The 21,823-nt window shown below is 36.4% G+C and overlaps 3 pseudogenes; 2 read left to right on the top strand and 1 right to left on the bottom strand.

Moving 5' to 3' along the window:
• Nucleotides 390-1,482, top strand: OR6F5P (olfactory receptor family 6 subfamily F member 5, pseudogene; annotated as a pseudogene).
• LOC119645808 (olfactory receptor family 6 subfamily F member 5, pseudogene) lies at nt 423-1,185 on the bottom strand (annotated as a pseudogene).
• An 8,044-nt stretch (nt 1,483-9,526) lies between the features above and the next one.
• Nucleotides 9,527-12,315, top strand: LOC100069218 (lon protease homolog 2, peroxisomal-like; annotated as a pseudogene).
• Nucleotides 12,316-21,823: the final 9,508 nt, after the last annotated feature.

The following is a 21,823-nucleotide window of genomic DNA, read 5'->3' as shown; positions in this document are numbered from 1 at the left end:
GTGTATTTAGATGTAATCTGTGGCTGAGCTGGGGCATGCTACTGCAGGATGATGGAGGTAGAAAGACTGCATTTTACATTTGGATCTGAAGTGCAACTATAGGTGCAATCTTTGTAAAACTGTTAATTGTTTTTGCATGTACACCTCGTGAACTATCAAATTAGTTATAATAATACATGTCTCTCCATTTCATTAAATTAACTGATATTAACCATGCACAGCTCCAGGCACAAAGCAGGCCTTCAACAAATGTTATGCTGTCAGTCTGTATTCGGTTATTTAGTTGAATCACTATTATGAATATATTTTGTTTTATTTTTCCAGGACTGTGCAATTCAGTCAAGGGCCTCAGTGTAGGGCCTCTGGTTTCTTACTTATCTCCTCCTTCAATGGGTACAGACATTAAAACTCTCCTCCAAGACTCTCTGTTGCTGAATTTTCCTGGGTCCCAGGCCCTTCAGCCCTTTCTCTTTGTGCTTTTCCTGGTTATGTATGTACTCACAGGTCAAGGTAATATGACTATCTTGATACTGTGAGTACTTGCCATCAGTTACACACCCCCATGGAGTTCTTTCAGAGAAAACTCTCTTTCCTGGGAGTTTGGTATACCACAGCTACAGTTACTAGAGCCCCGGCCATCCTCCTGGAGGGAAGCCAAACCATAGCAGTTACCAGCTGCCTTTTGCACATATATTTTGCTTTCTCATTGAGCTGCACAGAGTACTTCCTCCTGGCAGCTGTGATTTACAACCACTATCTAGCCGTCTCCTCACCTCTACACTGTGGGACGATCATGAGCAGCCTTCTTTCAGCACACTGGCTCTGGGCTCCTGGTTCTGCACTTTCCTGGTCATTGCAGTGCCCACAGCCCTCATCAGAATCCTGTCCTTCTGTGGCTCATGCAGTATCAGCCACTTCTTCTGTGACTTGTTTCTCCAGGTTACCCCAGCCTGCACCAGCACAGAAGCAGTGGAACTCACAACATTTGTGATGGCTTTGGTGGTGATTCTGAGATTGTGCCTCATCACCCTGGTATACATCATCAGCACCATCCTCAGCATCCCCTTGGCCAGCAGAGGAGCAAAGCGTTGGATCTGAATAAAGCTGTGCATGTCCTGAATACTGTGATGACTCCAGATCTAAACCCCTTTATCTACACTCTGCATAACAAAATAGTAAGGGAAACTGCTGAAGAAATGGAAGGGAAATAAGCCACCTGCAAAAAAAGGGATCTCTGTAAATCATCTCCATAGTTGTGCAGAGGTCCCACGTATAAATATGGAGGAAAAAGACAAATGTTTCTTGACAGAGGGAAAGACAAAAGTGAAAACATTGAACAAAAGAAGTGAAAAAACTGTATACATTTGCTTTACTTTCTCATACATGGTGGGAATGGGAGTTCTCGATATAAGCAAAACCAGACTCTTTTTACTTGAAAAGACTTTGCACACAATTAAATTTGTTCTAGACTTTCACTTATAAAGTTAGGTGCATATAAACAGTAAGAATAGTGTTTTACTAAAGAAACTCTAAATCCCTGTACCCTTTAAAGATTGTTTTGATTACATAAGTGAAAACTCTTGGGAACTATATTTGTGAAATATGGAGTATTAGAAACTCAAAAAGGCTAAATGGATAAAAGTATAACTAATGTCAGAGCCTGCAATAATTACAGCACACTATTTCTTGATGAAATACATTACAATAGATACATATAAAAACTGATAATTTTAATGTGCCACATTTGTTTAGCAAGGACTGTGAACAAAGAAATCTAAAAAGCAGTGGATGGAGATTTCTCAAAAAATTAAAAATAGAAATACCTTATGACCCAGCCATCCCACTATTGGGTATCTATTCAATGAACTTGAAATAAGCAATTCCAAAAGTCCCTTGCACCCCTATGTTCATTGCAGCATTATACACAATAGCCGAGATGTGGAAGCAACCCAAGTGCCCATCAACTGATGATTGGATATAGAAGATATGGTGTATATATATACAATGGAATGCTATTCAGACATAAAAAATATAAAATTGTCCCATTCCCAGCAACATGGATGGACCTTGAAGGTATTATGTTAAGTGAAATAAGCCAGATAGAGAAAGATGAACTCTGTATGTCTCTACTAATAGGTGGAAGTTAAACATAGAGACAAAGATAACTGATTGGTGGTTACCAGGGGAAAGGGGGGGTGGGCACCAAGGTTGAAGCGGTGCACCTACAACATGACTAACAATAATGTACAACTGAAATTTCACAAGGTTGTAAACTATCATAATCTTAATAAAAAGTTAAAAAAAAAGCAAGCGGGGGATGAAAAGTGAAAAGTAGATAAACAGGATCCCATGAGAGTTTGGATAAGGCAATAGAAGTCCCTTACAGAACAATGTGTTGACCTTAGAAAAGGAAAATACTACTGGATTCTGACTGCCAGCAAGTCAACAAGGTTAGGATCTCCAGTGGCTCCAGGGTGAAAATAGCTATGGAAAAAAATAACTATGGTAGTGATTTGATCTTCCTCCAAATGACTTTATCCCTTAGAGAGCAAAAATATGCTCTTTCTCATCATTGGCACATGAAAGTTAATTTCCCTCCATTTATCCCTGTTTTGGGCCATAGGTTAGAAGTAGCAAAAGGGCTCAGCAGGCTGAACCAGTCTGCAGACATACTCTGTCCTGTTCCACACTGGCTCACACAGGTGCAGAGTGGGCTGCTTCTCACAGGGCAAAAGCCTGCAGGGCTGAGGGGCAGCCACTCCTTGGACCCTGTTTGTTTGTACTATTGAAAATTCCTCCTGGGTCCCTACTCAAAAAGGAAGTGGGGGAAGATAGAATAAAAAGCCTATATATTTGAAGGAACTGGGAGAAAATATTTCATTGTGAGAGTAATAAATATGGATTTTCAGAAGTCATGTGTGTGTTGAAAGCCTACCTCTTAAGGTAGCATAATGAAATGATGCACACCTCATCTGTTCCCTCTTTTATCTCAGCATAAGGTTAAAATCCATGAAATTCCTGAGATTAAAAAAACACACAAAAATCACAAGGAAATTTTTGGAAGTGATGGATGTGTTTAGCACTTGGTTGGGGTGATGATATGACGGATGTATGCATATGTCCAAACTAATCAATATGTGTGTAGTAAAGTTGAGCATTCTTTTGTCTATCAAATGTAACTTAATAGAGCTAAAAAATAAAATAAGTTTTTAAGGTTACTTGGAGATTTCTAAGAATCAAAATTTCTAATAAAAGTCAAATTCTTATTTTCTGAGGACAAATGGCATCCCTGCTTTGATGGATGAGCCCCAAATTCTGAAAAATACAAAAGCTGTTGCTACTGTCAATCTCAGTGAAAGTTATGTTCAACATCTCACCCCCTCTGCACACCTCATTATATCAAAACCAAGGAAATAGTCTTCATCATTTAAAGTGAACGACTAAATGCATCAGTTTGACATGATATTGTATCCAAGATTTAACGTTAAGTGAAAAAAATAACTGAGAATGATCTGAATACCTTTATTAACTCGGGTCTTTCTTCCTGTGCTGTTTAAAAAATGACATACTTTGATCATAATTTACCTGATATATTGTCAAGAAAATATCGTTAGCTGCTGGACTTAGATTTTGTTTTCTTTCTTGTTTTAATCAATAATTTATTTAAAAATTAATTTGGGAGAAACTAGAATTATCAGAATTATTCTCTGGAGGTAAATTCCTGGAAGTGGAAATGTAAAGTCCCTGCTAAAGACTTTTTAAGTCATTTAATCCATTTTGCCAAACTTCTTTTTAAGAAAATGGTGTTTGGGCCAGCCCCTTGGCACAGTGGTTAAAGTTCTATGTACTCTGCTTCAGCAGCCCAGGGTTCAAGTGTTCAGATCCTGGGTGCAGATGTACTCCACTCATCAGCCATGCTGTGAAGGCATCCCACATACAAAGTAGAGGAAGACTTGTACAGATGTTAGCTCAGGGCCTCAGGGCTAGTCTTCCTCCAAAAAAAAAAAAAAGAAAAATGTGCAGGATTGGCAACAGATGTTAGCTCAGGGTGAATCTTCCTCACAAAAAAAAAGAAAGAAAATTGTATTAATGTACAGACCTTCAAGTTTGACAAGCCTGTTTCACAAAATTCTGTTCTATTGAAAGATAATTTTGTGTTTTTTTCAAATTTTTTAATATTCATCTATGTAAATTATTTGGCAACATTTATTTTTTAACATTTTTATCTTTTTAACTTTTGAAGCTTTATCTTTTCAAGACAGTTATTTTAGTGAAGAGCAAATTGAATAATATGCATTTGTACAGAAACTCTTATTTTTGAGACTGAATATACAAATGGACAAGGGCCAGATCTTATGTGATAATAGAACTCCGCCCCACAACTTGGAAAGCAATCACCCTAGGAAACCAAATCACAACCCGTGCAACAGTCAGCACAAAACAGTCTGCACCTGATCAATACCTGCCAGCTTCCAAAATTTTACTTCTGCTTTCAACACAGGACCAACCAGAGAAAGCCAAATACACTCCCTAAACCATCACATAGGATGCTCTCCTTCTACCTAGTGGCCTCCAGCTTCCCCATGTCAGCAACTTTCCATCAGGGCACACCTTGACCCTCCCCTCCCTTCTCCTCTTCCCTTCCCTCTTCCTGCCTCTCCCTTGTCTCCTCTCTTCTCTTCTTATTCATCTAGTAACACTTCCTTGTTGTATTACAGACTTTGCAATATTTTTAATGTATGATAGAGCAAGTCTTTCTTCATAACTAGTCTGGATCAGTGTTGTCTTAGCTAGTCTTATGTGTATATTTTTCCATGAGAAATGTAGGATCATTTATCTAACTCAATAAAAGAGCTCATGGAAATTTTTATTGGGGTTATATTAAATTAATAAAATAACAGAATTGACTACCTAATGAGACTTCATAACTTAGAACACAAACTGATTTTCCATTTGTTCAAATTACTTTTTAATTGAAACTTATCCTGGGCTCATTGTATATTTACACATAGTTGTAAGAAATAACACTAAGAGGTCCAGTGTACTCAGATTTTCAAAATAATAACATTCTGCAAAACTATTGGCAGAAAATATGATATTCTGGAAAAGGCAAAAAATATATATGGCAGCATATTATATCACAACCAGCTTATTGGCATTGATACAACCCACAATCTTATTCAGATTTCTACATTTTTACTTGTTCTAATTTCTGCGTGTGTATTTAGTACTATTCAATTTTATCACATGTGCAAGTTTTTGTGTCCACTGCAGCTACAATAATGAACAGTTTTATCACCCCAGAATTTCTTGTATTACCTACTTGAAAATATAGATTTGATTTTTTATAACAGTTTTAAGTTTCACGCAAAATTTAATGGAAAATACAGAGTGTCCCAATATACTTTCTGCCACACACATGCATAACATTTCCCACCATTAATATCCCCCGTTAGAATAGCATATGTTTTGCAATTGATGAACCTATATTGGCACATCACTAACACCCAAAGTCCATAGTTTACATTGTTTCACTTTTAGTGTTGCACATTGTATGGATTTGAAAAATATATAATGACATACATATCATTATACTATCATACAGAGTATTTTCACTGCCCCAAAGTGCTCTGTGCTCTGCCTGTTCATCAATTCTTCCCTTCTATACCCTGGCACCTACTATCTTTTATTGACTCCATGGTTTTGCCTTCTCCAGAATATCATATAGTTGAAATTTTAAAGTATGTAGCCTTTTCTGATTGGTTTCTTTCACTTAGAAATATGGGTTTAAGTTTTTTCCATGGCTTTATAGCTTTTCTTTTTAATACTGAACAATATTCCATTTTCTGAATGTGTCACATACAGTTATCTATTCAACTGCTGAAGGACATTTTGGTTGCTTCTAAGTTTTGGCAATTATGAATAAAACTACCATAAACATACATATGCAGGTTGTGTGTAGACATAGATTTTTAATTCATTTGGGTAAATACCAAGGAACATGGTTGCTGGATCATATGGTAGGAGTATGTTTAAATTTGTAAGAAACCAACAAACTGTCTTCTAAAGTGCCTATGTCATTCTTCATTTCCAGCACCAATGCATGAGAGTTCCTGTTCTCCATATCCTTGCCTGCACTGGTGTGGTCAGTGTGCTGGATTTCAGCCTTTCTAGCTGGTGTGCAGTGATATCTCATTGTTGTTTCAATTTAGCTTGTCTTTGCAAATTCTTCACAGTGATTTCTGCAAAGTGAAATATTTTAGTTGTGATGAGATCCAATTTAACTTTTTTCATTTTATGTAATGTGCTATTGCTATCCCATCCAAGAACTTTCTGACTATCCTTAAATTCTGAAGATTCTTATATATTTACTAAAACAAAATTATAATTTTGTGTTTTACATATAAATCCATGATCCATTTTGAATTATTTTTTATATTGGAATGATTTTTAGCAGTGCTTCTTTTTTTGCCTACCGATGTTCAATTTCTCCAGTACCAATTGTAAACGGGTCCTCTTTCTTTCACTGTATTACTTTTATCTCTTTGTCAAAAATTACTAGGGTATAACTGTATGGCATATTTTTGGATTCTCTATTCATGTTCATTAATTTGCTTGCCTGTCCTACAGTGAAAATTACAATGCCATGATTATAATAGCTGCAGAGTAATACTAAATATTGTTAAATGGTTTACTGCTACATTATTCTTCAATATCAAAATTGTTTTAGCTACTGTCAGCTATGTGCTTTTCCATATAAAGATTTGAAGAAGTTTGTCTATGTCTACAAATAATTTGGTGGAATTTTGGTTAGAATTTTAGACCTATGCATCAATTTGGGGATAATTGATGTCTGTACTCATTATTCTACCCATGAACATGGTGATAACTGCAGAATCCTCTGCACATAACAACTCCTTCCAAACTCCTGCATTAGGAGAAGACTTGATCAAACTCTAGCATGGCTTCTAGCAGCATAAGTCTGTGTAGCTAGACCATCCAGGCCCAACTTTAAAAGACCTGCCTGAGAAAGCTCAAGCTTCCAGAAAACTTACTATTTGTTCTAGCCAACACCGTCTTATAGGCCCCTGCCCTCCATTTTCTATTGTATTTACTATAAAAGTCTTACAGTTTTGAATACACATCTCACAATTCTCCCAAGGACCTGACAGCCACTACTTTGATATGCAATTATTAAGAATAGGGTCTCTTTCTCTCAACCTCTGAGTGAAGATAAAATCCTAACTTTGATAACCACCAAAAGCAAACACAGCTGGCCTAATCACAGTTACACTGACCAACCTTTATACATTTTCACTTCTATGACTCTAGCCCCCACACTTCCCACTCCCCTATACTTCCTTTAAAATTCCAAAATGACCTATGCACAAGTTAGAATGGAGCTCAGATCTTTCCCCTGCTGTCAGTAGTTATGAAATAAAATCTGTTTTCACCACTTTAGCTGATGTGGGTTGTATTTGTATTTGATAACTGTATTTCTAGATTTACTTACATCTTCTTTAATTACCTTAATCAGTATTTTGTAATTTTAAGCATATGGATTTTGTACATATTTTATTGAGCATTTACCTGAGCATTTCATGTTCTTTGGAGTGATGCTAATTGATACAGTGTTTTTAATTTCAGCATCTGCAGGATCCTCGTTAATAAATAGAAATAAGATTGTCTTTGTGAGTCATTTTTGTTTTTGGTGATCTTTTTGTGCCTATGTAAGTCCAAAATTGTTTTTTTCAATTGTGAGTTGACTTTCTATTTGGTGATCTTTTTGTACTGTATATTGCCTTGAATATTTATTTCAATAGATTCCTAGATTCAATACATTCTTTTTCAATAGATCGCTAGTTGAATAATTCACCTAAGAACTGTTTTATTTCTTCTTTTCCAAACTCTATGGCTTTTATTTCTCTTACTCCTATTACTGCTAGAACATTTTGCATTTTGGTTCAATAAAAATGATGAAAGTGGTTCAACAAGAAGGATGGAAGTGGCCATTCTTGCCTTGTTCTCCATTATGAGGAAATGCACTTAATCTTTCACTCTTAAGTATGATGTCAGCTGTACATTTTTTATAGATAATCTTTAACAAGTGAAAGTAATTTTTCTCTATCTTGAACTTCCTGGAGTAGGGCTTTATCTATTTATTTATTATCTATCATAAATAGTTATTGGATTTTATCAAGTGCTTTTTCTACATTCTTTTATTTTTAAACAAATATTGATATTAAACCAATAGATGGTCAGTTATTTCTCCAGCAAAAATGGGTTTAATTGGGAGATCAAAGAATAGCAATTTGGAGTCTGGACCCAGGGCAAAAGACATGCAAATCCACAGCAATAAATGGAGGAGAAACACTTTTATAGAGGAGAAGTGGAAGTCAGGAGGCCTGTTGTAAACAAAGAGTCCAAGCTGTGGATTTGCCTTGTGTGAGTAGTGATAGTCTCTCATTGGCTGAGCTTTTTGCTCGTCAAGAAGTGGAAGTCTTTCTTCTTCCTGTTGGGCTTTGCTATCAACATAGGGCATGAGGTATCCTCCCGTGGCCTCTTGATTCTATATTAATAAGTTTTCTGTTTATTAATATCTAAACAAAATTGATATTCTTGATTTATTTTTAAATATTGAATCAACCTTACATACCTGTAAGAAATCCCCTTGGTCATGGTGTAAAATACTTTATATACATTGTTTAATTTGGTTTGTTAATATTTTTTAACATTCTCACATATAAGTTTATAAGAGTTATTTGTAATAGGAAATATTGTAGTTTTATTTTATTGTACTGTCTGTCTTTTTTATACTTTATTAACTTGGAATCAGGTTATTAGAAATCTCATATGTTTTATTTTCTGAAAAATATTGATATCAAACCTGAAGTAAGTTCACTCACCCATTGCACAATAAACCAATTTCTGACACCTGGTGAAGTAGAAGACCGTAGGAATTTTATTTATGCACAGTGCTGAGCAAGGAGAGAGGGCAGCTAATGCTGAAATCCCAAACTCCCTGAAAAGCTGAAAGGAAGGGTTTTTATTTGGGGTTTTATGTAGGGGAGGAGGAGCATATGGCCTTGCTGGTCAGCAGCTTTCCCACCAGCCGGTATCTGTTTGCAGGGAGGTGATAATTAATGCAGGTGATTGTCCTTGGCTGTGTCTGTCTCCATGGAGGATAGTTGATTCTGGAGCCAGGAAGCCAGGGAGTAAGCAGGGAATGAGTGTTTTGGTTTTAACCCCATATATGCTGGGTTTAATGTAGGGAAACTGATATCAGGGTTGGTATCAATATTGTTTAAAATCTTTGTTAATTTGCATTTAGAACTTAGAATTTTTCAGTGGGCCCAGTCATTTTGTTTCCAGGTCTTTTAATTATCAATTACATATCTTTAATGTTTATGTGACTATTCATATTACCTACTTCATCTTGGTTGAGTATTTTAGTTTAAAATGTTTTCTAAATTGTTTCCTTTTTCCAATTTGTCAAATTTATGAGCATATAACTGCATTTTTCTCGATGGCTGGAGAATCTGTAGTAATATACCCCACTGGTATGCCCCATACCTTTGGGGATGAAGAGGCTGCATTGAAGCATGTTGTGTCAGAATCCCACTTACTGGTGGCCCCTGGCAACTTGGGTATCTCTGGGTTGGAGAATCGAAAAAGACTTCCCACAATAGGCCCCTTCCTTTCAGAGTTCAGAACATGCACTCCCAAATAAGCCACTTTGGTGTATAAATTATTTTGAACAGAAAGCAATTGGGAGCTAGCAGATGAAGAAAAGCTCTTGACCTCTTTTTTAACGGGCTAAAATAAAGTATAAATTTTCCTTTTGTTGAGGAAATTTATATTGACAAAGGGCATTTCTATTAGTAAAGCATCTGTACCAGGAAGAGAGCTACTCCCAGAGACATTCTTTTCACCTGACTTATCTACACAGTAAGATAAACTTTATTTACTATACATTTTCTTCACTCATCTTCCAATAATTTTCCTCCAGCCACCACCTGCTTCTGTTCACCCTGGGGGCTTTCTGCTTCCCAGATTCCCCATGTGCACCAAGTGTGGACTGAGCCCACAATCCACAGTTGATGTGGAGCTACCTGATAAAAGGTTGCAGGGCACCATCCTGAACCTCATGTCTAACATGACCCACGTTGCCAGCAATGCTTAGGACCTGCCACCTCTGCACACGATTGGGACAGGTGCACTGACAGTACAGGTTGTGGGTAATAACTGGCCCAAACTCCAATCTATTTTGCTGGCTTCATGCCTGTTCTGTTTTCCAATTGTACAGGTCCTAAATGAGAAGCCATATCCTGTTGTTTAAGCGGAACTATTGGACCAACTTGAGAAGTTTCTTAACATCTGTAATACTAGAGAGGGGCCAGGAGAAGTATCAGAGCAATTTTAGAAACCTGCAGTAAAATTAGTTGAAATGTCAGATATGTGTGTTCCTGCAGTTGTTAAATTGAGTTGTTTTTTTTTAAGATAGTTCTTCAAGGGAAGATTTACTACACATTTGGACACCTAAAAGTCAATCAAAACAAGCTCCAGATTTTACATACTGTGAGTATAGAGGAACCATTTAAGAGGATGATACCACTCCTTATCAAGGAAATGGAAGGACGAAAATTGCTTTAAAAAAACAGAAAACACAAACCAGAGGATAATAAGTATTTTATAGTAATATGCCATAATAGGAGAATTATACACATCCCAGGAACTTTAGAAGATGAAGAGGAGGATGTAGATAATGATGAAAATCTCATGCTAGAAAAAAAAATATATAAGCATCTCGTATGTCAGAACAGGCCCATAAATTCTGTGTCAAAGAAACAAAAAGCCTAAAAAAAATTCTCTAGTCCATGTAAAAATAGCCTCTGATTATAAATTATTTAAAACTTATGGTGGAACTTCCTTGGAACAGAAGTGCAACTAATCATCTGGATATTTGAGTAACCCAGATTTTTCTGGAAAATGACGATTACGTCACAGAAAAACTGACGAAAAGAGTGCTTAAATATTTGGGTATCATGCTTCTAAAAAAGCAAGCTGAAGTACCCCTTCCTTGTGTTGCAGGCCCTCTTGGAGTAGGTAAAACAAATTTGGGAAGATTAGTGGCCAAGACTCTAGATCAAGAGTTCAAAGTGTTTGCACTTGGAGGATATGTGTTCAGTCTGACATATAAGGACACAGGCACAGCTATGTTGGCAGTATCCCTGGTTATGTAATCAATGACTTGAAGTCTGTTGACATTAATAATCTAGTGTTCCTATTAGAGGAGGTTGACCAACAAGAAAAATGTCTACAAGATAATCCTATAACTTCAAAGAAAATTATCTAAATGTGGTCTTTGACTTTTTCCAAGTTCTCTTCATAACTACTGCCAATATCCGTTGTTGAAAAGAATGGAGATTATTTAGGTGCCAGTGTATACACAAGAGGAGAAGACAAATTGCTGACAGATACTTGATCCCAAAGCAAGTGGAGCAGCATGGGCTGACTCCAAAGCAGATTCAAGTCCCTCAGGTTACTCCTCTTCACATCTTCACCAGGTATACCAGAGAGGCATGGGTTTATTCTCTGGACAGAGAGTTTGGGGCCATTTGCCCAGCTATTGCCATGAAGGTTGCAGAAGGACAATATAAGGAAGCCAAATTGGACCATTCTGATGTGACTGAGGGAGAAGTTTATAGAGAACACGTCTTCAAAGATTCAAAACCTGAATCTATGAATCACAGTGCTGACTTGACCCTACCACCTGCAGTATCAATTTTGATTAATTTCCATGCTCTGAAACATATGCTTGGGTTTCAGATGTATGAAATAGGCATTTGAGTCAACCAGGAGTGGATATAGGTTTTGTTTGGACTACCTTAGGTAAGGAAAACATATTTGTGGAGGCAAGTTGAATGGATGGCAAAGGTCATTTAACTCTAACTGGTCAGAAAGGGGAGTCATGAAGGAGTCTACTCATCTTGCTATTACCTGACTTTGCAACAATAAAAAAAAACTAACTAATGCTGTTGAAAGTTTTGATCTTTGTAACAACACAGACATCCATCTGCACTTTCCAGCTGGAGCTGTCACAAAATATGGACCACATGTTGGAGTTATCAGAGTAACTTTTCTTGTCTCACTTTTTAATGCGTGACGGGTATGTCTAAATGTAGTCATAACTGGAGAAATTGCACTGAGAGGTTTTGTTCTTCCATTGGGCAGAATTAAAGAAATGTGCTGGCAGCACACAGAGCAGGCTTGAAGCAAATCATTATTTCTCAGAAGAATGCCAGAATTTACTGACAAGGTTGATTTTATTCACATCAGTAGAAGTAAGGAAAATGCCCTTAATTTGTGGACATAATCACAGCAGTAATAAACCTTGCTCAAGTGGTAATGATGTTTATTACAAAGACATGTTAATTTAACAGATTGGTAAAAATTGAAACAAACTCTTAATAATCTGGCCACCTCCTTGAGTCTTGTAATTTTAAAACTCCATGCATATTTATATTATTATGCAATTATATTTTTTCTTTTGTTAATATGTCTTATGTCAGTTTAACTCTTTGTCCAGCACAGAACCTAGAAGCTTAGAAGAAAGCCTTATTTTATTCCTCTCCTACAGTGACAAGGTCATTCTTGCTGCTGCTGCCCAGCAGGCTCTACCTGGGGGAATGGGTCTCATTTCTGACAGGGAAGGATAATCTTATTTTGCTTTCTGTTGTCAGTGACATTTCCCAAAGACCCCCTCTTGTTAGTGCTATTTGGAATGGTTCCTAAGACTCTCATTACATCTGGAAGAGGACAAGCCTACCTTGGCTGTGTTCTGTTCATCAACTGAGGAGCTGAAAATACTGGATCTGGATCTCCTTCTTGAGTTGGACCGGGGCTAAGAGGCCCTATTGTTATGTTGTTCAAATCCTAGAGTCTCAAGGCAGTTCATCTTCTTCTAACCACCTTTCAGAGTTCTCATTCAGCTTCTTCTTTCATGTCGTACATATCTTATATTCGTACTTAGCAAAGAGGAACAGGGAGAAATTGCTGTATGACATCTTGTCTGTATTTATGTCCATTATTCATTTTGTATGATATTTTGTAGTTTTCTTCATGCAGTTTCAGATCATTTCTTGGTAAGTTTATCTATTATTGTTGTTATTGTAAATAAGCTTGCTGTTTATCATATGAATGCTACTGAGTTTTGCATGTTAATTTGACATTCTGCTACCTTGTTGGATTCTTTAATGGTTTGGATTAGTTTGATCGTTGATTTTACATGGTTTTCCATCTTTAATACCATTTAATTTTTAATTGGGGTGAATATAAGGGGCTTCACCTGCCAAGGAGAAGTATGCATGTTATAAGGAGTTACATACTTTTAATATCTCCGTCTGCATTTTCTCCACGTTTCCTTCATGGTGTTTTCACACCATTCAAGTAGAGGCTGAGCAGTTGCTATATACAATTGTGTCATTTCCTGGATGAGCGAAACAAACAATTACTTCATGATTCTTGGGGACACATTTGTATGCAAAAGGGATGTCCCTCCAGCAGAATGATTTGGAACTGGATGAAAGGGGGCTGGCCAGAGGTGGCCCAGATGATTAACTGTGCAAGTGGGTCTAGATGCAGACTGAAAACTCTCCTCATAGTGAGCTTGAACTAAGCTGGAATAGATGTCTGCCAAAGATCAAGAAGAGGTAAGCCCCTCTTCTTATGCATCATTCTTTCCCCCTACATTCCATCACGCTTTAGTTGATTTGATATCTATGTTATTAGGGAAATGGAATTGCAGTCTGCAAAATGGACTTTGAAGCAGCATCTCCTGCTTATTATCATACCATCTCTGTCTTGGAGTGTGAGAGAAGCCAGGGGTGACCTGATGTTAAGCCACTGCAGGGAGACAGAGTGTCTGTGTGTGGGCTAGGGTCTGCCTTCTCCACTGAGTCTGTTTGCAGTTCTTCTGAGATTCTTTTTTAAGTTGATTATGGGAGAAACGCTTGTATGAGATACTTCCCTCCTCTCCCTAAATCTACCCTTCCCCCTAAAATGTGGGGAAATCTTTGGTTCTCCAGAGAAGATTTGAGGAAGGATGAGGCCGTACTGCAGAAAAAGCCCTTGGATTTGAAGCTGTGCTGGAGTGTAAACTGAGTAGTCTCTTTCTAGGGTCATGGTCAGTGCTCCTTCCCCAGCATAGGAAAGAAGAAACCTAGTGCCATGGCAAAGATGGGACCCTTGTCACCAACTTCCCCTCCTGAGCACTCAGAGATACTTTCTCCTTGTAATGCAATCATTCCCAGCTCTAACCCAGCTCTTCAGTAGGCATCAAAGCAACAAATCTTTGACATTGTGGAATTGCTGCATTCCCAAGTTTCCTTGCTTACATGTTTACCTTGTACTGGGGGCTGTTTATTTTTGCAACTTTTCAAAGGGAACTTTCCTGGGTGGAAGTAATTTGGGCTGCTATAACAAAAAATTTCATAGACTACTGGGTGGCTTAAACAACAGAAATTTATTTCTTGCAGTTCTGGAGGCTTAAAGTACAAGATCAAGACTCCAGCAGATTTGGTGTCTAGTGAGGGCATGGTTCACGGATGACCATCATCTTACTGTGTCTCCTTACATGGGTGGAAGGGAGGAGGGAACTTTTTGGGGTCTGTTCTATAAGGGTAGTATTTCCATTCATAAGAGTTCTACATTCATGACCACATCATTTACAAAAGTCCATAATATCTCATACTACTATCACATTGGCAGTTTGAATTCAGTATATTGTCTTGGGGAACACAGACATTCAGTCTATAGCACCTGGCTCAACCAAAAGGCTCATGTTCTGGTAGAGCCTCCATGTGTGAATGGAATACATGCGCAGGTATTCACACATGTGTATGCATTCACTCTCCCCTTTTTGCCAAGGATAACTGAATTCGTGGAATTTTCTTACAATAGTATTTCTTTTCCTTCTCGGGCTTAAAGGAAGAGATGCCATACTAAGCCTGAAGAAGGAACATCCAGCCTGTAATGAATCTCATAAAACAGCATGGTCAGAGGTTGACCAGGAAGAGAACATGTAGGGCCTGGGCCTTGCTCATTCAGCAGAAACCCCCAGGCCCATTGCAACCATGTGTACTTATGGCTCTCTTCTGGGCAGGCAGCCAAGCTCCCAAGATTTTTAAGCACCTGGGCCTGGCCAACGTGGATCCTCCCTTATCCCACGTAAAGAACATAGCATCTTACAGGGACACAAAGCCCTTCTATGCGAGTTACTGTTCCTGGAAATGCTGTTCATACCAAGGACAGCCCTTTGGCAAGCATGCAGACTTTGTTCTTCTGCCTACTTAAGCAAGCTTCACTTAGGGGGCAGTAGCAGGTGCACACTTCCTTCTAGCCAGCCACCACTGGACACTCTCCCTTCAAGTAAGTCCCAGTAAACCTATATGTCCCGTTCACAGTCTCTGGGTCATTTCTTTGGTCTCTAGGCATGATAATCCACTGTCCTAGCTCAGCTGGGCTTTTGGCAGAACAGAAGTGGTACATGAATTAATCCAAATTGACAAATTGAATTAAAACTGTTACAGAGGACACTGGTTTAGAAGTCAAGTCTTAGTAACACAAATGGATTCCAACTCCCATCTCATCCCAAGATGTCTTCCTCAGGTGATGGTGCGTGTCTCAAATAGGCTGAGTGATGTGTATGGTGGGGCTTCCTGGTGCTGGGAAAAACTGAAGATGAGGAGGATTTTCCTCAGTATTTAAGTGGATATTAACACAATTATTGCAATCAGCAGCAAAAACAGTGAGTAAAAAAGTACAGTCAAACTGAAAACTCAAAAGCTATATTAGGAGAAAGTGTGGACAACACATGTGATGGACAAAGGGTTGCTCTGAACAAGCATTTTAAATGTCCAAAAAATTCACTAAGAAAAGGTGAATAACTGAATGAATGAGAAAAGTTACACTGGATATTGATGTGCAACTGACAGAAGAGAAATATCAAAATGTCAATAAAAATTTTAAAAGCATATCAAACTGGCTGGAGGTCAAGGTGATACAGATGGGAAAAAACTAAGGAGGCCGTCGAGTATTCCCACACATTCAATTGGCAGCAAATAAAAATCTAACACTACAAGAATTAGTGTAAAGTGGAGAGAACTATTTTGATAAATAATTTGACTCATTTGATACCCTATGTGCTAAATTCCACTTTTTAACACAGAGAAGTTTCAAGCATCTAGTATCAGATGTTCTATACAATTGAATGCTAACAAACAGTGTAGCCTTACTGTACCTAAATGAAATGGATAGGCATGAAGTTTAGTATTACAATCAAGATATAAAAACATATCTTATTGTCATATCATTTATAAGAAACTCAAAATATGAAAATTAAGCAGTATGCTGTTTTGATAAGTTACCTTGTACTCTATTAAAATTCTAGGTACTGATAAATAAAAAGAATCATCTTGGAGGTTAGCAATGGGGTTAGTTGGAGTATTATTGTAACTTTGGTTATGTGCTTTTCGCTTTTTCAGAGTTTTTGCCTGATTAGCTTTTCTGCCAGTTTGTCCATTTTAGTTTCTATTGGTTTTAGCTTCCATCTTGTTTCAGCAATTTTGCCCTGACATATTCTAGCACATTTTTAAGACTATTAGTTGAATATAAATTTTGTACTTGATTCATACTTTAAGACACTGAAGACTTTTCAAAATAATTTTTAATTAGAAAATATTTTTGTTTCAATTAACCCATTGTCTATAATGAACACAGAAATCAATGGACTTTTTTGAAATTTGTTTAGACAACTGAAACTTGCCTCATCAATGAGAAAAATCTCATGTGTTTGAGATACACAACTTTGTGATAAAATAATCAGCTCTCAAAGATGTCTACCTTCCAATCCCTGCAACCTGTGAATATGCTGCACAACATGGAAAAAGGAGATGATGGTCCCAGATAGAATTAATGCTGCCTGTGGGATGACCTAAAGATAGGGAGACTATCCTTCATGATCCAGGGTGACCCAATGAAAGCACAGAGCTCCTGAAAAGTGGAAGATGACAGGGTGAGAAGAGTAAAGCAAGTTCCTGGCTTTGACAGGGAGGAAAGTGACCATTTCCAAGTAAAACAGATGTCCTCTGAAAGCTGGAAAAGGCAAGAAAACCGACTGTATCCCAGAGCCCACAGAAATGAACACAGCTGTGCTGCCATCATGAATTTAGCCTAATGAGACCCCATCTTGGACTTTAAAGTCTATGTTAAGATAATAAATGTGTTTTATCTTAAGCTGTTAAATTCATGGTTATTTATTACAGCGGCAATAGAAAGCTAATAAAACACTGTTAAGTTTTTCTGGATTTTTTCCCAGTTTTATTGAGAAATAATTGACACTCATCATTGTCCAAATTTAAGGCTTGCAGTATAAAGGCTTACTTTTCATATATTGTGAAATGACTATCACAATAGGTTTGGCTAACATCCATTTTCTTATGTGGATGCAATACAACAACAGAAAAAAAGAAAGAATTTCCTTGTAATGAGAAATCTTAGGATTTACTCTCTTAAGTTTTCTAGATAACATACAGCAGTGTTAGGCATAGTCATCATTTTGTATGTTACTTCCCAGTACTTATTTACTTTGTAACGGGAGGTTTGTACCTTTTGATCATCTTCCTCCCCTTCCCCCTCTCCATCCCCCACCTCTGATAACTACAAATATGATCTATTTTTCTAGGAGTCTTTTTTTATAATTCACATATAAGTGAGATCATACAGTATTTGTCTCTGGCTTGCTGGCATATTTCACTTAGCACAATGCCTTCAAGGTCCAACCATGTTGTCACATATAGTAGGATTTTTTATGACTGAATAATATTTCATTATATATATATATATATATATATATATATATATATATACACACACACACACACACACCAAAACTTATTTATCCATTGATGAAAAGTTAGTTTGTTTCCATGCCCCAGCTATTTTAATAATGCTGCTCTAAACATGAGTGTGCAGATATCTTTTTGAGTTGGTGTTTTCATTTTCCTTGTATACTATCAGAAGGGAATTGCTGGATTATATGGTAACTCTTCTTTTAACCTTTGGAGATTCTCCATACTGTTTTCCATAATACTTGTGCCAATTCACAGTCTAACTAATAGTGCACAGGGGTTCCTTCTTCTCCATATCCATGACAGCAATTGCAAGTTTTTGTCTTTTTGATCATGGCCATTTTAACAGACATGAGGTGATATTTCACTGTGGTTTTAATTTGCATTTCCCTAGTACCTAGTGATGTTGAGCAGCTTTCCATGTAACTGTTGGCATTTTGTATATCTTTGGAGAAAGATCTATCAAGATCCTTTGCCCATTTTTTAATTGGGTTATTTGTTTTTTTCTGTTGTGTTGTATGAGATTTTATATATTTTGAATATTAATCCCTTATCAGATATATGATGTGGAAAGATTTTTTTTACCATTCTGCAGGTTGCCTGTTCACTTTGTTGATGGTTTCTTTTTCTCGGCAAAGCTTTTTAGTTATATGTTGTTTCATTTGTTTATTTTTGATTTTATTGCTTGTGCTTTAGGGGTCACATACAAAAAAGTCATTACCAAGAACCATGTCAAGAGGCTTTATTCCTTTGTTTTCTTCTAGGTGTTTCATGGTTTCAGGTCTTATATTTAAGTGTTTAATTCATTTTGAGTTAATTTCTGTGAGTGGTCTAAGACATGGGTCCAAATTCATTATTTTACATGTGAATATACAGTTATCCCAGCACCACTTATTGAAGAGTCTGTCTTTTCTCTATTGAGTATTCTTAGCTCCCTTGTCAAACATCGGTTGACCATATGTGCTTGGGTTTATTTCTGGGCTCTCAATTCTCTTCCATGATCTATTTGTTTTTCTGCCAGTATCATACTGTTTTGATGACTAAAGCTTTATACTATAGATTGAAATAGGAACTGTGATACTTCCTGCTTTATTTTTTTCTGAGGACTTCTTTGGCTGTTCAGGATCTTTTTTAGTTCCATATAAATTTTACAAGTAATTTTTCTACTTCTGTAAAAACTTCCATTGGAATCTTGATAAAGATTACATTTAATCTATAGGTGGCTTTTGGTAGTATTGACATTTTAGTAATATTAATTTTTACTACACATGAACAAGAGATACATTTTCATTTATGTATGACTTTTATTTCTTTGGTCAGTGTCTTGTGTTTTTCAGCATAGGGATCTTTCAACTCCTTAGTTAAATTTATTCCTAAGTATTTTATTTTTTGTAATGCTGTCATAAATTGGATCAAATTTTGGTTCTTTTTCAGAAATGTTATTGTTAGTTTATAGAAATGCTAACTATTTTTGTGTCTTAATTTTGTATCTTGCAAATTTACTGAATTTATTCATTAGATCCAACAGTTTTTTGTTTGAGTCTTTAGAATATTCTCTATAAAATATGTCATTGCCAATAAAGACAATATTTCTTCTTCTTTTCCAACTTTAATATATTTTATTTTCCTTTCGTGTGTGATTTCTCTATCTATGACATCCAGTAGTATGTTGAATAAGAGTAGTGAGGATGGGCGCCTTTGTCTTGTTCCTAATTTTAGACAAAAAGCTTTTATCCTCTCACTACTGAGTATGATGCCAGCTGTGGGGTTGTTATACATGGTCTTCATTAAGTTGAGGTATGTTCCTCCTATGTATAGTTTTTTAAGAGTTTTTATCATGAATGAATGTGGAATTTTGTTGCATATTTTCTCTGTCTATTGAGATGGTCATATGATTCTTTTCTTTCATTCTATTGATGTGATATATCACATTATTTGATTAGTTTATATTGAAACATTCTTCACCCTGGGGATAAATCCCACGTTATCATAGTGAATGATCCTTTAACGTGTTCCTGAATTTGGTTAGCTAGTATTTGATTGTGAATTTTTGCATCTACATTCTTTAGGGATAAGGATTTGTAGTTTTCTTTTCTAACTGTGTCTTTTCCTGTTTTAGTATCTAGAAAATGTTGGTCTCATGAAATAAGCTCAGGGCTGATCTCTCCTCTTAACTCTTGGGAAGAATTTTGGAAGGAACAATGTTAATTCTTTTTTAAATGTTTGTTAAAATTCACCAATGAAGCCATCTGGTCCTGGGATTTTCTTTGTTGGGAGATTTTTGGTTAGTGGTTCAATCTCTTACCAGTGATTGGTCTATTCCAATTTTCTACTTCTTTTTTATTCAATATTAGTAAGTTGTATGTTTTTAAGAAGTTTTCTGTTTCAGCTAGCTCGTCCAGTTTGGTTGCTCATAGTAGCCTCTTACGATCCTTTTATGCTCTGTGATAACAATTATAATGTCTCATTTTTCATTTATACTTTTGCTGGTTTTGGTCCTTTTTCTTTTTGCCTTGGTTAATCTAGATAAAATTTGCCAATTTTGTTTATCTTTATAAAGAACCAAATCTTAGTTTGGTTAATCTTCTCCTGTGTTTTGCTCTCCTCCATTTTATTTATTTCTACTCTTATCTGTATTATTTCCATTCTTCTGCTAACTTTGGACTCAGTTTGCTCTTCTTTTTCTAGTTTCTTAAGGTATAGTGTTAAGTTGTTTTGGGGGGATCTTTATTGCTTCTTAGTGTAGGTGTTTATTGCTATAAATTTCCCAGTTGGAACTGCTTTTGCTGAATCCCATAAGTTCTGGTATGTTGTGTTTCCAATTTTGTCTCAAAAACCTGTTAATTTCCCTTTTAATTTCTTCTTAGATTCATTTATTGTTCAGGAGAGTGTTGTTTAATTTCCATGTGTTTGTGAATTTTCCAGTTTCCATGTTATTGATTTCTAATTTCATGCCATTTTGTCAGAGAAGATACCTGGGCATGGCTTCAATCTCTTGAATTTGCTGAGATTTGTTTCGTGGCCTAAGTTATGCTCTATGCTACAAAAATATCCCATGTGCACTTAAGAGGAATGAATATTCTGCTGTTGTTGAATAAAATGTCCTGTATAAGTCTGTTTGATCCATTTGGTCTGTAGTGTTGTTCAAATCCAGTTTCCTTATAAAGTCTCTGTCTGGATGATGCAACCACTATTGAGAGTGGGGTATTATAGTCCCAACTATTAGTGTACTACTCTTCAATTCTCCTTTTAGCTCTGTGGGCCTTTGCTTTATATATTTAGATTCTCCAATGTTTGCTGCATAAATACTTACAGTTGTTGTATCATGTTGATGTGGCAACACCTTTATCATTATATAATTACCTTCTTTGCCTTGTTTTCCAGTTTTAGTTTAAAGTCTTTTATTTGATATAAGCATAGCTAACCTCTGCTTCTTTTCTGTTAAGCCTAGCTTGAAGTGCCTTTTTACATCTTTTCACTTTCAGTCTACATATGTCTTTAAACCTTAAGTGAGTCTCTCATAGGCAACATATTGTACTTTTTGTTTTATTATTATTCAGCCATTCTTTGTCTTCTGATCAGAGAATTTAATCCATTTAAATTTTAAACAATTATTGATAGGTAAAGACTTACTATTGCTATTTTGTTAATTACTTTCTGGTCGATTTGTGGATTCTTTGTTTCTTATTTCTTGTCTTAATATATTCTCTTTGTGTATTGATGTCTTTTGGTATCAGTATGCTTTTCCTTCTTTACTGTGTTCTTTTGTGTAACTAATACAAAGACAAAACAGGGAAATTCTGATAAATTGTTACAGCCAAGAGAAGCATAAGGTGACAAAATAAATAAATGTAATGTGGTCTTCTGGAAAGACAAAGGACAATAGGTAAAAACTAAAGAAATATGAATAAAGT

The sequence above is a fragment of the Equus caballus genome, chromosome 29 (assembly GCF_041296265.1).
Source record: "Equus caballus isolate H_3958 breed thoroughbred chromosome 29, TB-T2T, whole genome shotgun sequence".
Lineage (NCBI taxonomy): Eukaryota > Metazoa > Chordata > Mammalia > Perissodactyla > Equidae > Equus > Equus caballus.
Note: the sequence above shows the minus strand (reverse complement) of the source record. Positions and strands in the feature narration are given on the sequence as shown.